This window comes from Panicum virgatum, chromosome 4K (assembly GCF_016808335.1).
Source record: "Panicum virgatum strain AP13 chromosome 4K, P.virgatum_v5, whole genome shotgun sequence".
NCBI classification, from domain to species: domain Eukaryota; kingdom Viridiplantae; phylum Streptophyta; class Magnoliopsida; order Poales; family Poaceae; genus Panicum; species Panicum virgatum.
The window spans coordinates 37,274,431-37,288,576 of NC_053139.1; positions in this window are offsets into that span (position 1 = coordinate 37,274,431).

Consider the following 14,146-nt stretch of genomic DNA (forward strand, 5'->3'; position numbering starts at 1 on the left):
TGGATTTCATCGTCGGCTTACCTCGAACTCAAAAGGGTTATGACTCTATTTGGGTTGTGGTCGACAGGCTAACTAAATCGGCACATTTCCTCCCAGTTAAGACGACGTACTTGACCAAGCAATATGCGGAATTGTACATGGATCGTATACTATGTTTACATGGTGTGCCAAAGACTATCATTTCCGATCGAGGAACTCAGTTCGTTGCTCGTTTTTGGGAGCAATTACATGCTTGCTTGGGAACGCATCTTATTCGCAGCTCTGCATATCACCCTCAAACTGACGGCCAAACCGAGAGGATAAATCAAATTTTGGAAGATATGCTCCGTGCTTGCGTCTTGACCTATCCACAGAAATGGGATCAATGCTTGCCGTTAGCTGAATTCTCTTATAACAATAGTTATCAAGAGAGCATCAAAATGGCACCATTTGAAGCGTTGTATGGTCGTCGATGCCGTACACCTCTCAATTGGTCTGAAACTGGGGAAAGAACAATCTTTGGGCCCGACATGGTTCAAGAGGCTGAAGAACAAGTTCGCCTTATCCAAGCCAACTTAAAGATTGCGCAATCTCGACAGAAGAGCTATGCAGATAAAAGAAGAGATCCACTCGTCTTTAAGGTCGGTGACCACGTCTATCTCAAAGTATCACCTTGGAAAGGCGTGCAAAGGTTTGGAATAAAGGGAAAGCTAGCTCCCCGCTACATCGGTCCATATTCAATTGTGGAACGATGCGGTCCTGTGGCTTATCGGTTGAATCTTCCAGCGAATCTTTCTGCAGTTCATAACATCTTCCATGTATCGCAACTTTTGTTTTGGCCAAATTTCATGTTCCCATATGAAAATTTGAGTTTCAACTGGTCAAACTCGGGCAAAATCATTTAAGCGAAGAAACAGTAACTCCACTGTGCTCTCCACTGTGACGCCCCGACGCCATACCGGCGACTGTGGCCGGCGGCGAGCTTCCACGCGTCGGCCATCGCGTCTGTGCGCCGCTCTTCACCTCGCGGATGACCTCGAACCTTCCTGCCCCATCCCGTCCTCCCCTTCCATCCTCATCCTCAAGCTCGTGCGACCCGAGTCGAGCAGAGTCGCCGCCGTTCGTCGCGTCGGCCACGGCTCGCCGCCCCGCCTCGATTCGTCGCACCCCGAGCTGCACAGCCTCGCCGTCCACCCACCCCGACCACCCACGAGCGCGGCCGAGCCCCTACATGGCCGAAATCGCGCACCAGACCACCATCACCATTGAAGCTCCGCCCCGAGCTTCGCCCCTCTCGTCGACGACCACCTTCCGGCCATCCTCCGCCCCAAATCGACTCACGGTGAGCTCAATCGCGGCCTCCTCCTACTCCCCGACCTATTCCCCACCCGAATCGGCGCCGCCGGCGTTGAATCGGAGCCACGCCACCGCGGAACGCGCCGCCGTTGCCCGCGCACGCCGCCGGCTCTTCCTGGGCGCTGCCCTTCGCCGCTGCCGCGCGCCCTAGGGCCGCCTAGCCCCCCTGAGGCTCACGCCGCCCCACCCCGCGGCCGCCGCAAGCCGCCGCCGCCGGAACGGCCGCGCACCGCCGCCGCCCAGCCCCTGCGCCGCCGCGAGCCACGCTGCGCGCGTGCCCTAGCGCGCCGCCGCGGGCTCTGGCCTCGCCTGGCCGCTTGGGCCGCGGGCGGGTCGCGCCGCGCCGCCGGCAAGCCGCGCCCGGCGAGCACGCCGCCGCCGCCGCGGTGCCAGGCCGCCTCGCCGGCCACGGCTGGGGCACGGGCGAAACAGAGGAGATGGAGGGGGCGGGCTGGGCTCCCTGGCAAGTGGGGCCCGGCTGTCAGCCCCCCCCCCCCCTTTTCATGTTTTCCATTTCTATTTTCAGCTGAAGTGTTCTTAATTGCATAGAAATTCGTAGAAAATTCCTAAAAATGCAAAGTAAATTTTGTTAGATTTCTAAAGCTGGGATGTTTAGAAGAAAAATAGCTGTGCAGAGCAATTGTCACTTTTGCTCTGATGAAAAATTCAATTTGTGTTTAACCTAATTTATTTTGTACCACTTGTTCTATGACTCAAAAAATTATGAAAATTTTGCAGTGGCTTAGTTCTTGCATGTGCAGTCCACTGTAAAAGTTGCAGATGCTTAGCCTATGTGCTTGGTTGTGCATCTGTTAGTGTTTGTTTTCCTTTTCTAGGGCTAAAAGAAATGTGTTTCTATATCAATAAATGTTAGAAAAATTTGGGTGGCATGCTTCCTGCTTTCAAGTTAAGCTCGCAAATTTTTGTTACTAGAGCTTATGCGCAATTGAGGGTTTTGCTTAGATTGTGCCCTAGCCTTACTCTTTTCTTTATATAAGTGTTGTTAGTTGTTATTTTCATGTATGTGTACCTCAGCAAAGCAAACTCCGGTTTTAATCCTTGCTGCTCTAAGCAAAGTCAGTAGTTGTTTTTAAAAGGAAACACTTCAGGCTAATTTGAGTTAATCATTTCATTGCATTATGTGCTCATGCATTGCTCTGTGTCCTATCTGTTGCATGACATATTTTATTCGTGTAGACGCCACGACCGACGCTGTCCACGAGCTAGTTGCTGAGCCGGTCCAGGAGCCACGAGCAGGAGCACAGCAGGAGGACGCCGTTGAGCACGCCCCCGGAGACCTAGTTAACCCCGCTGACCTGCAAGGCAAGCCCCGGAGCATAACCATAATTTAAAGTATTCATCGTTTATTTAAGTATTGTGCATTTATGTTCTAGGAGTTGAATGGAACCATAGTATGCATGTGCCCTAGGTACCGTGGGCCTATACTAGTATGCAGGTGTCGATAGAAATGCTTTGCTAAATAGGATTTCGGTAGAAGTCGAGTGATTGCTGTCACTCGCGAGTTTAGGATCTTGATCCCTTAGCTTTGGCTTGAAATGAATTGTGGAGTAAAGAGAAATGGAGACCGGGCGGAAATGAGTTGGTTTTGGTATGGAATGGATGGAAAGTTAGCTCCGCCTGTGTCGATTGAGGACCGTTCTGTTGTTGGCAGTGCTGATCGAGGATTGAACAGTACTAACCACATACCGGGAGTAGGAGGTAGTCGAAACCGGTAAGCTGTGTACCACCTTACAGCGGTGATTTGAATTCCGCCATGCTACGCTGGGCGTGGGAGTTGGCGGGTGTTGGATAGGATGCCGCCTCCGGGTTCTCCGGGAGTTCACTGCGAGGGGCCCATCACCTGGGTTTTAGCAGGCGTAGTTCAGATGCCGTGGTAATGTGGAAACAGTTGACGCGAGTGGCCCGACGGGGCTTGCATGTGTCGTGTGAGTTAGGTCCACCTTGCAAGGTTAAATCGGATCGATTCGCCGTGACTCGCGGTTATGAGAGCCTTGATCTCTTTGTCACATCGTAGTAAGAAGTTGAATTGAAAACGAAATGAAAAAGGCTGGTTTGGAAGTTACTAAAAGATAATCTGTTCCACCATGTGTGTTTTAGATGAATAGGCGAACTTAGTAATACTTGGTATACTAAATGGAGCTAAAATATTGAAAGTAAGGATTCACCTCTAGCAGCTTTTCAGCAAAAGAACTCCAGAGCCAAAAAGCTTTGCATGTCTAGGTAATGGGCTAAGTATACCCAGAGTCGGGTAAGTCTTGCTGAGTATTAGTATACTCAGGGTTGTTGTTGTAACCCCTCTGAGCAGGTTGTGTCCCGGCGGACTTCGAGGAGATCTGTGCGTCCTGGATTGGACAGCCGCTTCCTCCAGGTTGGACCGTCGAGTGGGCCCCGTCTTCCCCGTGAAGATTGGGCAGGTTGGCGTCACATCGGTGGGCAGGATGTGGAGCTCACCTTTTATCGTCGTCGTAGCTATCGTATTGTATTTTGACTCAGTTTTAAACTTCCGATGTGCGTTTGAACTCTGTTGTTTGTATTTAAGACTTTTATGTAAAACTGGTGTTGTAAATTATTTTGAAGATTTCTGTATGCTGGTAACACCTGTGCTCGTCTTCGTACGGGTCTAAGTGCAATTGTGATCCTGGAGTACAGTAGTTTAATCGGGATTTTACCCGACAGCCTGTCAGGTTACACCGTTTTAAGTGCACAGTAACTGGATTAAGTATTAAGATGATGGTTAGTGCATTTAAGCCGGTTTAATTTGGACGGTGCTGCTACAACTAATATGGACATTAGTCCCGATTCCAATGGCTAGAGAACGAAATGGGTCATTAGTCCCGGTGGAACCACCAACCCGGACTAAAGACCCAACTCTTTAGTCCTGGGTGATACCACCAACTCGGATTAAAGGGTATCACTTTAGTCCCGATTGGTGGTACTGGTACCAATCTGGATCAAAGAGCTCTCTACGGGTTAGTACAAAAGAAAGACATCTCATATAGAGTCACAGCATGTGCTGCGTAAGTAGGATGGTATAGGGAAACTATGCATGAGGTAAGAGATCTTGGGTTCAATTCGGCGCAAAATAATTTTTTTTGACGTCACGGACCCTTTGGTCCCGGTTGTAGCAACTGGGACTACGAAGCTGGAACTAAAACAGGTTGGCAACAGGGACAAATTGGACTTTGTGTTTTACATGTATCGCTTACGCGTGATAATTTACACTATTATATATCACTACTACAGAAATGATCTTTGGTCATTTACATTTGTCCCGGCTAGTATTGGACCAAGGACTAATATAGTCATTAGTCCCGGTTCCAATGGCTAGAGGACGAAAGGGGTCTTTAGACTCGGTGAAACCACCAACCCAGACTAAAGACCCAACTCCTCCGTCCCGGGTGGTACCAATCCGAATTAAAGGATATCACTTTAGTCCCGATTGGTGGTACCAACGATCCGGATCAAAGAGCTCACTACGGGTTAGTACAAAAGAAAGACATCTCATGTAGAGTCGCATGTGCTGTGTAGGTAGGATAGTAGGGAAACTATGCATGAGGTAAGATGTCTTGGGTTCAATTTGGCGCAAAATAATTTTTTGACGTCACGGACCCTTTGGTCCCGGTTGTAGCAACCAGGACTACAAAGTCGGGACTAAAGGGGGTTGGCAACCAGGACAAATTGGACTTTGTGCAGTAGTGTATGCTGCCATACCATGCGCGAACCATTCAGTGTGCACAGAAGCTAACTAATGCATTACATTCATCTCCACTAAACCATAGACTAGGTCTCTAACTCATGCTACAGCCAAATCAAACAGTAGGTTCTGCACAGAAAAAAAAACTGGCCGTCTCTTTATTATCCCAACAACCCCGCTAGCTTCCTGTTCAGCTACGACGATGCTCAGCCTCAGATCACGACTTATAATGTAAATTGGTTTGACGCGCGGTGCTAGCAAAATGAACAAAGGTACAGAAGAATAGCATGGATGCAAACAACCACACATGATGTTATGTACTCTGTCGTTGACATGGTGACCCAATGAGCTATCGGGCATATCCATGTAATGCCCGTAACAACCTCACAGCGACTTTGACAAGAAAGCAATATAATCCAGCGGCAATTCAGATCAAGCTGAACAGTTGACTTGACAAGAAAGCTGAACAGTTGACAATAAAGCTAGCTACCGGCTCAACAGGACCGTACGGAACTGCATGCCGATACGGCGAGACTGCACTCGTTGGTTAGCCTGTCCACATCATCACAAAGTGATTTCCTTTTGTAAGAGAACCTTTCTGTTCTGGTTAGGTTAGGTCGTCGATTTGTACCCTGCTGACTAAAAGTGCCTTCGATTTTTTTTTGTGTATACTTGAAGTAGTTGCATAGGGATTTTTCCTGAAGAAACTTCGTTATTATATTAGCAAGTTTGGGAAGGTAGGAATTGCAAGGTATGGTACAATTCCATCCACAATACTATGTTTCAATATGTATAATCATCTTACCACCAAATTTGATGTACATTGTACTTCAAATTCTTCAGACGATGTGTCTGTTGGATCAACGTGCCAATAATTGTCTCAAAGTAATGAGAATCACTCTTCAGACTTCAGTGTATTGAGTTGCATGCACCGACCAGCTCAACCCAAAAGCTTAAGCTGATGGGAAAAGATGAACAATTCACTTATATTCCAACACTTCCCCTCATGTGGAGGCTCCCCCAGGCTCAGTGGCGAAGCTAGAGCAAATTGGTGGAGGGTGTACTTGTCTCGTGGGTGTATAGAGTTCTGTTAGGGGGTGTTAATATGGTAAAAATTTAGACACAATCACTATTTTTTTTACTTTTAGGGGGGTGCATTAGCACCCACTAATCTCTATGTAGGTTCGCCCCTGACCAGGCTTCAAACGTGAAAATTAGGAGTCGGCTGCAATTATTTTATTTAATCGTGCCCTCCAGGATTTGAACTCGAGACCTCTGGCTTTGATACCATGTTGAGTTGTATACACCAACCAATCCAATCCAAAACTTTAAGGTAATGGGGAGAGGTGGTCAATTCACTTATATGCAACACTCTCCCTTACGTGGAGGCTCCCTCAGGCCTCAGAAGTGGAATAGGAGAGAGCAACAATTATTTTATTTAATTGCGCTAATCAGGATTCAAACTCGAGACCTCTGTCTTTGATACCATATTGAGTTGCATGCACCGATCAGTTCAACCCAAAAGTTTAGGCTGATGCGGGAGAGGTGGACAATTCACTTATATTCCAACATAGTGCTGCCACAGAACTTGATGAATTGCACCTCACTACCTCAATGTTGCTAGATTTTGAAGAGGTTTGACTTTTCTCATTCTAAAATGAAGAATGGTTTACTCAAAACATTTTTCTTTAGTGAGGTTTAATATTTCTATGAGAGCTTCTTCAAAAACAATCGTTTTCCTGCATTTCCAAATTGATGATACAAATATCAATTAATATAATTATATGAGAATCTTTGTGTAAAGGGTTCCAGGTGTTTCTCTTCCATGGAAATTTCAAGACCCCCCCCCCCTCCTCCCCCCCCCCCCCCCTAATTTTTAGTCTATGTCATGTTCTGACGACCGACCGATTTCAGCCTCTGATAAAAATATAGAGCATCTCTTCAACAAATTTGTAATAAGCGTACCAGCACTATTATTTGGATGGAGCAAAATACCTATAATTAGCCTTTCAGGACAATTACTCGGATGAAGACAACAATAATGCGCCTTTTGGCGGACATTTATTTCCTGACAAGAAACTCCAATGGATGGAACTTCGTTCAAGTTCTAAGATTTACGTCAGCATATATATTCTCACGCTTATTTTAAGGGGAAGCCTCCTTCAAGTGTTTGGTTTGAATCGATCAGAGAATTGGTGGACATCCAGGACATACTCCGTATTATAGAGCCAAAGAAGAAGCAAATAAACATTGCAATGCAGGCTCATGGAAGAAAGCCTTGCAACTACATCGTGCCATATAAGTTTAGATTCTAATAAGGATACGCACCCTTCTTAAATCAAAAGAGGATGATGGCCAACCCAACAACAGTAACCTGGAGCTGGGTAAATCTTAGCAGAATCTGCGCCGCCTGTGTTTGGTCCTGGTCGGTCGTTTGACATCTCTGGGCGCAATTGATTAACTATTCCGTACTCCGTAACTTCACCATCCAGCAAGTCGAACGTTCACGTCGCAATAATCTCGCACCCCAGGGTACGTTACAGTGATACGATCACACGAGGACGACGACGGCTAGCTGTTGCGCGGGCAATTTCCTACTTTTAAAAAGCTGCCGCTGACTTATTAGCTCTGATCGCCGCTCGCGCGAAGCGACCTCCAGTTTCGACGCGGCGAGCGAATCAGAGCACCGTGCCCGGCTTAACTGCAGCCAGCAGCTCATCGCAGGACCACGCCCGGGAGCTAGCTAGAGATCGAGCACCCTGCCCTCCGATCACTTTCGCATAGCATGAGCCCGACAGATGCTGGACTGCCGATCGCAGAAAGAAACATGGGCTGCAGGAGGACGACTCCTGTGCACTATGTGCTCAGCTGCCAAAGACAATTGATCATTTGCTATTATGTTGCCCCTTCTCCAAGCAAGTCTGGTTCGGAGTTTTGCGAAAGCTTGGTTGGGAAGCTATACTATCGGACCCTCAACAAACTCGGTTGTCGCCTGGTGGAGTGATTCAAGGAAAAAGATCTCAAAGAATAATAGACAGTGCTTCGATTCTATTGTGGTCTTAATCTGCTAGCTGCTCTGGAAGGAGAGGAACGATAGAACTTTTGATCGGCGAGTTCGTACGGTGGAAGACACCGTCACTTGGATGGGTGACAAGCTTCTAGCTTGGTTCGAGGCTGGTTTCAATAGCTTACGTCCAGCGGTAGTTGTTTTTTGTGGGTCTACAGGTCGCGAACAATAGTTGTATAATAGTGTTTTTTTTCTCGGCTCTTGAGTTGGTTTTTTCTCGGAAACCAACTCCGTTGTAACTGAACTTTCTTTCCTCTTAATAAAAACGTGCTTAGGCACAGTCGCGAAAAAAGTATGAGCCCGACAGGAGAGGAAGTGGCCGGCTCCGTTGCGTTGCGCTCCGGCGAGCGCGCGAGGTCAGTAGCGCACCGGCTGGACGGCCGCCGTGCTTCCGGATCGGAGGTACTGATCGTGACGGTCCGGCCGGTAGCTGTTGAGTAGTGTCCAAGGAGCACAGGTAGATGACAGCGAGTCAGCGACGCTCATGGCGGCCAGGTTAGACCTTGTACGCATGGATTTATTCCATGCCAGAAAAGATACAGACAATAAAAGAAATTAGGATTTATTCTGGACTGGAAACTGATTGCAATAAAATATATTTATAATGGGTACAACAAAAGATAAAGATTGATTCCGCACCTTTGGACTCATGATTCCCAATTTCTTATTGTACCTATAATGATTGTTTTTTATTGCAATTATTTTTGGGTCTGGAATAAATTTCGCGCTCTTGTTATACCTATCTCCTATCATGATTCTAGCTAGTTGTGAAGAAAAGCCGAGCAGCAGGAACCAACTGGTTCGGTAACAAAGATAGTAGCATCGATCATCTGCACTTTCAATCGGACAAACGACTTGAAACTGATCAACCAACCAACTTAGCTAGCTACTTAATTCATTACGGCGTGCGGTAGGTGTAACGACCCGGCCCGGGATAACGGCTAAGATCTACTCTACACATTGAGTAAAACACACCTGCTAAATAACTCTTTTGCGATTTCGTTCTCGCTTCGCGCAAAAGGTTCGAACCGGAGTTACTTGCTTCCCAGAGACCGGCTATTTAAGCTGGTTCGGCTCCCTCTCTACTTCCAGTTTGGGACTAAGGAGCTGAGCCGTGGAGCTACAGTAACCCGCGCGGCCCAGTCGGCCGTGACAATCTCCCCCCGTTAGGATTCAACGTCCCCGTCGAACCAGCTTACCCATACGGGACAAAGGAGCAAGATCTTCCACGTCCATGGGTTTACTGCAAGCAGCCCATGTGTGTCCGTCCACATGCCGGTGGCATCTGTGTCCCCACGCGCACAATGTGCTCATGTACGCGCACTTCTGCCCGTACGTGGCGTGAAACCGCGAGAGTATGGCTCTGATACCCCTGTAACAACCCGGCCTGGGATAACAGCTAAGATCTACTCTGCACATTGAGTAAAACACACCTGCTAAATAACTCTCTTGCGCTTTCGTCCTCGCTTCGTGCAAAAGGTTCGAATTGGAGTTACTAACTTCCCAGAGACCGGCTATTTAAGCTGGTTCGGCTCCCTCTCTGCTTCTAGTTTGGGACTAAGGAGCTGAGCCATGGCGCTACAGTCGGCCCGTGGGCCGTGACAGTAGGGACTCGGTCGAGCAGGAGCAGGAGTGCACAGGACTAGTCACGATACCCCTCCAGATAGTTAGAGCTAGCCTCAACGACGACATGGGAGGGAGACATGAACGTGGTTAGGAATACTGCCAGTTGCAGTACGTAAAGAATATTTGTAGTCTACCTTTTAGCCTACTTGTATAAGGTTAGTCTCAGTAGAAGTGTTATTGGCATAGTTACCAAGATCATGAATTAGGTAATCGAGCCGAAAGAGTGTCATGATGGTAACGCTCCTTTCACATTCCATGACATTTTCTATACTCTCTCTTCATAATAACTCTGTGTCGGTACCTCTGGACTGGGGTACCACATCTTGCTATATCAAGACTTGTGTAGTTATCCGTAACTACGCCCTAAGAAGCTGAGCAGCCGGACCCCAGGGGTCCGGCTCCATCTCACCGGACCAGCAATCTCGGACCCGCTTCCCGCTCGGGGCGGGTCCGGTGTCACCACGTGTCCCGGAGAAGGGAGCGCTCAGCCAAACAGCCGGGATTCCGGACCCCCATGCACTGACCGGACCCCTCAGCGGAGAGGGAAACAGACACCCCGCCTGAGGGGGTCCGGAGCCGCCACGTGTCCACAGACGCAGGCACGCGCACAGCCGCGAAACTTCCTTGGGAGGACTCGCCCACCTACCGTGTTCAATGCTAGAAACGTTAAAGTGTGCTCTGCCTCACCAGAGCCCGAGGTGACTTTAGCCAAGCTGTACTGTTGATCGCGCGTTACCAAGGCGCACAGTGTAGCTGTTGGTGCCGCCCACGCACGTCAGTCTGCTACGCCAGTTAGACACGACAGCCCGGCGACGGAGTATCATAATGCCTGCACGATAGACTCAGCAGTCTACGCCGCAACCTACACTGCCTCAACGGGCGCCTAGCCGATGGGACAGGTGAGGACCCCCCTCGGATAGACAGTCTACAAGGCGATGAAGCGCATCCGGCGAAAGATTCACGAGCACTGTTAATGTCTTTCCTCATAGTATTCTATACATCATTGTTGGGCCCACCTGTCGGGGCCCAACACCCGTGTACGCGCATCCCTTGCACTATAAAAGGGAGACGCCCGCTAGAGAAGGACTCAGGCCGAAAAAGGGGCTGAGAAGCAGAGGATAGATTCATCTACAGACTCAAGAGCAATACTACTCCCAGTGGACGTAGGGTATTACGCTCCAGCGGCCCGAACCACTCTAAATCCTCGAGTGTTCTTGTGTTCTTGCTTCATGAATAGATTTGAGGGATAGCTTGCACTCCCCGAGTAACTACCCTCTGGGATTAGGTGGGTGCACTACGCCACCCGGCTGTGGCCTCCTTCCCGTGCCATGACATCTGGCGCCGTCCGTGGGGAGCGCGCAAGCGTCGGCCAGATCTTCGCTCACCTCCTAGTTTTGAGGTTGAGCTCATCCTCTGCAACGACGACGAGAAGATGAAGAGGGGCACGGCGTCACCTACGCTGCGTGCCCTGACACCGAGGCATCAGTGTCCTCGGTACGGTGGCGTACGGCAGCGGCGCCTGCTGTGCGTCGCCACTACGACACCTCAGAGCCGGCGCGGTGGCGCGCGGGGGCGCCGCCTGCGGCGCGTCACCCTGCGATACCTTAGCGTCGGCTCAAGGTTTTCTCTCAAGCAACCACACGGGGTCCCCTGCGACGGCACGGCGTCGGCTCGAGATTTCCTCTCAAGATGAAGCCTGGAGCAGGAAGGATGTATGTTGCCTTCTCCCTCGCCTGGCTCAAGCCCCACTTGGAGCTGCTGCAGACAGGCGTCAGCCTCCACCGCAAGGCGCGGGGGCCCTGTGCCAGCACCAAGATGGAGACGGCGAACGATCGCCCTTCTCCGTGCTCCGTGCTCATCCAAACGAGCACCCGTCCTTCCGCTGTGCCAGGGAGTCAGGCTGGCTTCAGCTCACTGTGAACAGCCATCAGGCTGGCTCCCGACGGCAGCAGGCAACGGCAGGACCACTCCCATTCAAAGCCAAAGAATTTGTTCTTATGCAATCTAAGCATGAAATAGTTCTTGTGCAAGGGAGGGCCCTGCAAGCTCCTGAGGTGATGCTGGATGATGCTGTATAAGCACGTCCAGGGTGCCTTCGCCTCCAACAACTGAGAAGAACCTCCAAGATGGCAGGACCACTCCAGCCAGGAACGTGCAAGCCCTACGGGCGACGGCTGAAGGTTACCACTAGATAGGATTGAGTATGTTCCTCCTTTGTAATGATGTGGTGCCTACGTGTGGTCCAGAGCGGTAAAGGTCCGCCCTTGTAAACCCGACCTCTGGCTTCATCGCACAAACAGGCGACACCAGCAAGTGGTCCAGAGCGGTAGAGTTCCGCCCTCGTAATCCCGACCTCTGATGTACACCACAAATCAAGTAATGAAGGAGATTTGCTTCCTCAGTCTTATCTTTACATTAGCTTGATGGCACTTGTCCGTTCTGATTGCATGTTTCCTTCTTCTGTGCGGGGTTCTTTTGTCGCTAACAATCCAAATTAAGTTGCTGGCTTGTGGTCAGGTTGGGACACCCCTTCTAGCTGGAAGGCGGCCCGAACTCCTAGGAACCTGCTCCAGGAAAGTGGTGCTTGTATCCTGGGGTGGAGATGCTCTGCGTAGCCGCTTGGCTTGGTAACGTACCCTAAGCCTGCGCACTTCACTGCCCTGTTACGAGTCCCCTAATATCCGAAGCTGCTGCCCCTAAGAGGTCCGGGCTCCATTCTAGTATAAGGCAAGGTTTCCTATGCCCAACCACAAGATCTGGTGACGAATCTCGATTGGGTCAATGGCAACAACTACAAGTCCACTCCGGTGGCCCGCTCCGGCGGAGACCGCTTGCCACGGTCGCTCCAAGTCCACTCCGGTGGCCTGCTCCGGCGGAGACCGCTCGCCACGGTCGCTCCAAGTCCACTCTGGTGGCCCGCTCCGGCGGAGACCGCTCGCCACGGTCGCTCCAAGTCCACTCCGGTGGCCCGCTCAGGTGGAGACCGCTCGCCACAGTCGCCTGGAGCCGGGTCCGGGTAAGTGGTGCTCGCTCCCTGGGCGAATCAAGGTCCGTGCAGCCGCTTAGCTTGGTTCCGTACCCTAAGCCTGCACCTTCGCCGCCCTGCGGAGAGCAACCTAGTACCTGAACCTGGCAACAAGTGCTATGGCCTTTGGTGGTCCGGAGCACCCGCTCTCGACATGAGCACACCGGCGCAACCAGGTTTGCGTCAGGATAATGGCCCCACCCGCGGGTTCGTGCCTCCCCCGAGGTGGGCGGGGGCCACTGTCGGTACCTCTGGACTGGGGTACCACCTCTTGCTATGTCAAGACTCGCGTAGTTATCCGTAACTACGCCCTAAAAAGCTGAGCAGCCGGACCCCAGGGGTCCGGCTCCATCTCACCGGACCAGCAGTCTCGGACCCGCTTCCCGCTTGGGGTGGGTCCGGTGTCACCACGTGTCCCGGAGAAGGGAGCGCTCAGCCAAACAGCCGGGGTCCCGGACCCCCATGCACTGACCGGACCCCTCAGCGGAGAGGGAAACAGACACCCCGCCTGAGGGGGTCCGGAGCCGCCATGTGTCCGCAGACGCAGGCACGCGCACAGCCGCGATGCTTCCTTGGGAGGACTCGCCCACCTACCGTGTTCAATGCTAGAAACGTTAAAGTGTGCTCTGCCTCACCAGAGCCCGAGGTGACTTTAGCCAAGCTGTACTGTTAATCGCGTGTTACCAAGGCGCACAGTGTAGCTGTTGGTGCCGCCCACGCACGTCAGTCTGCTACGCCAGTTAGACACGACAGCCCGGCGACGGAGTATCATAACGCCTGCACGGTAGACTCAGCAGTCTACGCCGCAACCTACACTGCCTCAACGGGCGCCTAAACAATGGGATAGGTGAGGACCCCCCTCGGATAGAGAGTCTACAAGGCGATGAAGCGCATCCGGCGAAAGATTCACAAGCACTATTAATTTCTTTCCTCATAGTATTCTATACATCCTTGTTGGGCCCACCTGTCGGGGCCCAACACCCGTGTACGCGCATCCCTTGCACTATAAAAGAGAGACGCCCGCTAGAGAAGGACTCAGGCCGAAAAAGGGGCTGAGAAGCAGAGGATAGATTCATCTACAGACTCAAGAGCAATACTACTCCCAGTGGACGTAGGGTATTACGCTCCGGCGGCCCGAACCACTCTAAATCCTCGAGTGTTCTTGCTTCATGAATAGATTTGAGGGATAGCTTGCACTCCCCGAGTAACCACCCTCTGGGATTAGGCGGGTGCACTACGCCACCCGGCTGTGGCCTCCTTCCCGCGCCACGACACTCTGCCATATCAGCAAATTTAATGCTCATGACACTTCTATTGAGACTGAACTAGTAGTTAGTTCTTCACCATTAATACATGATCTCTAATCTCTCTTATATAG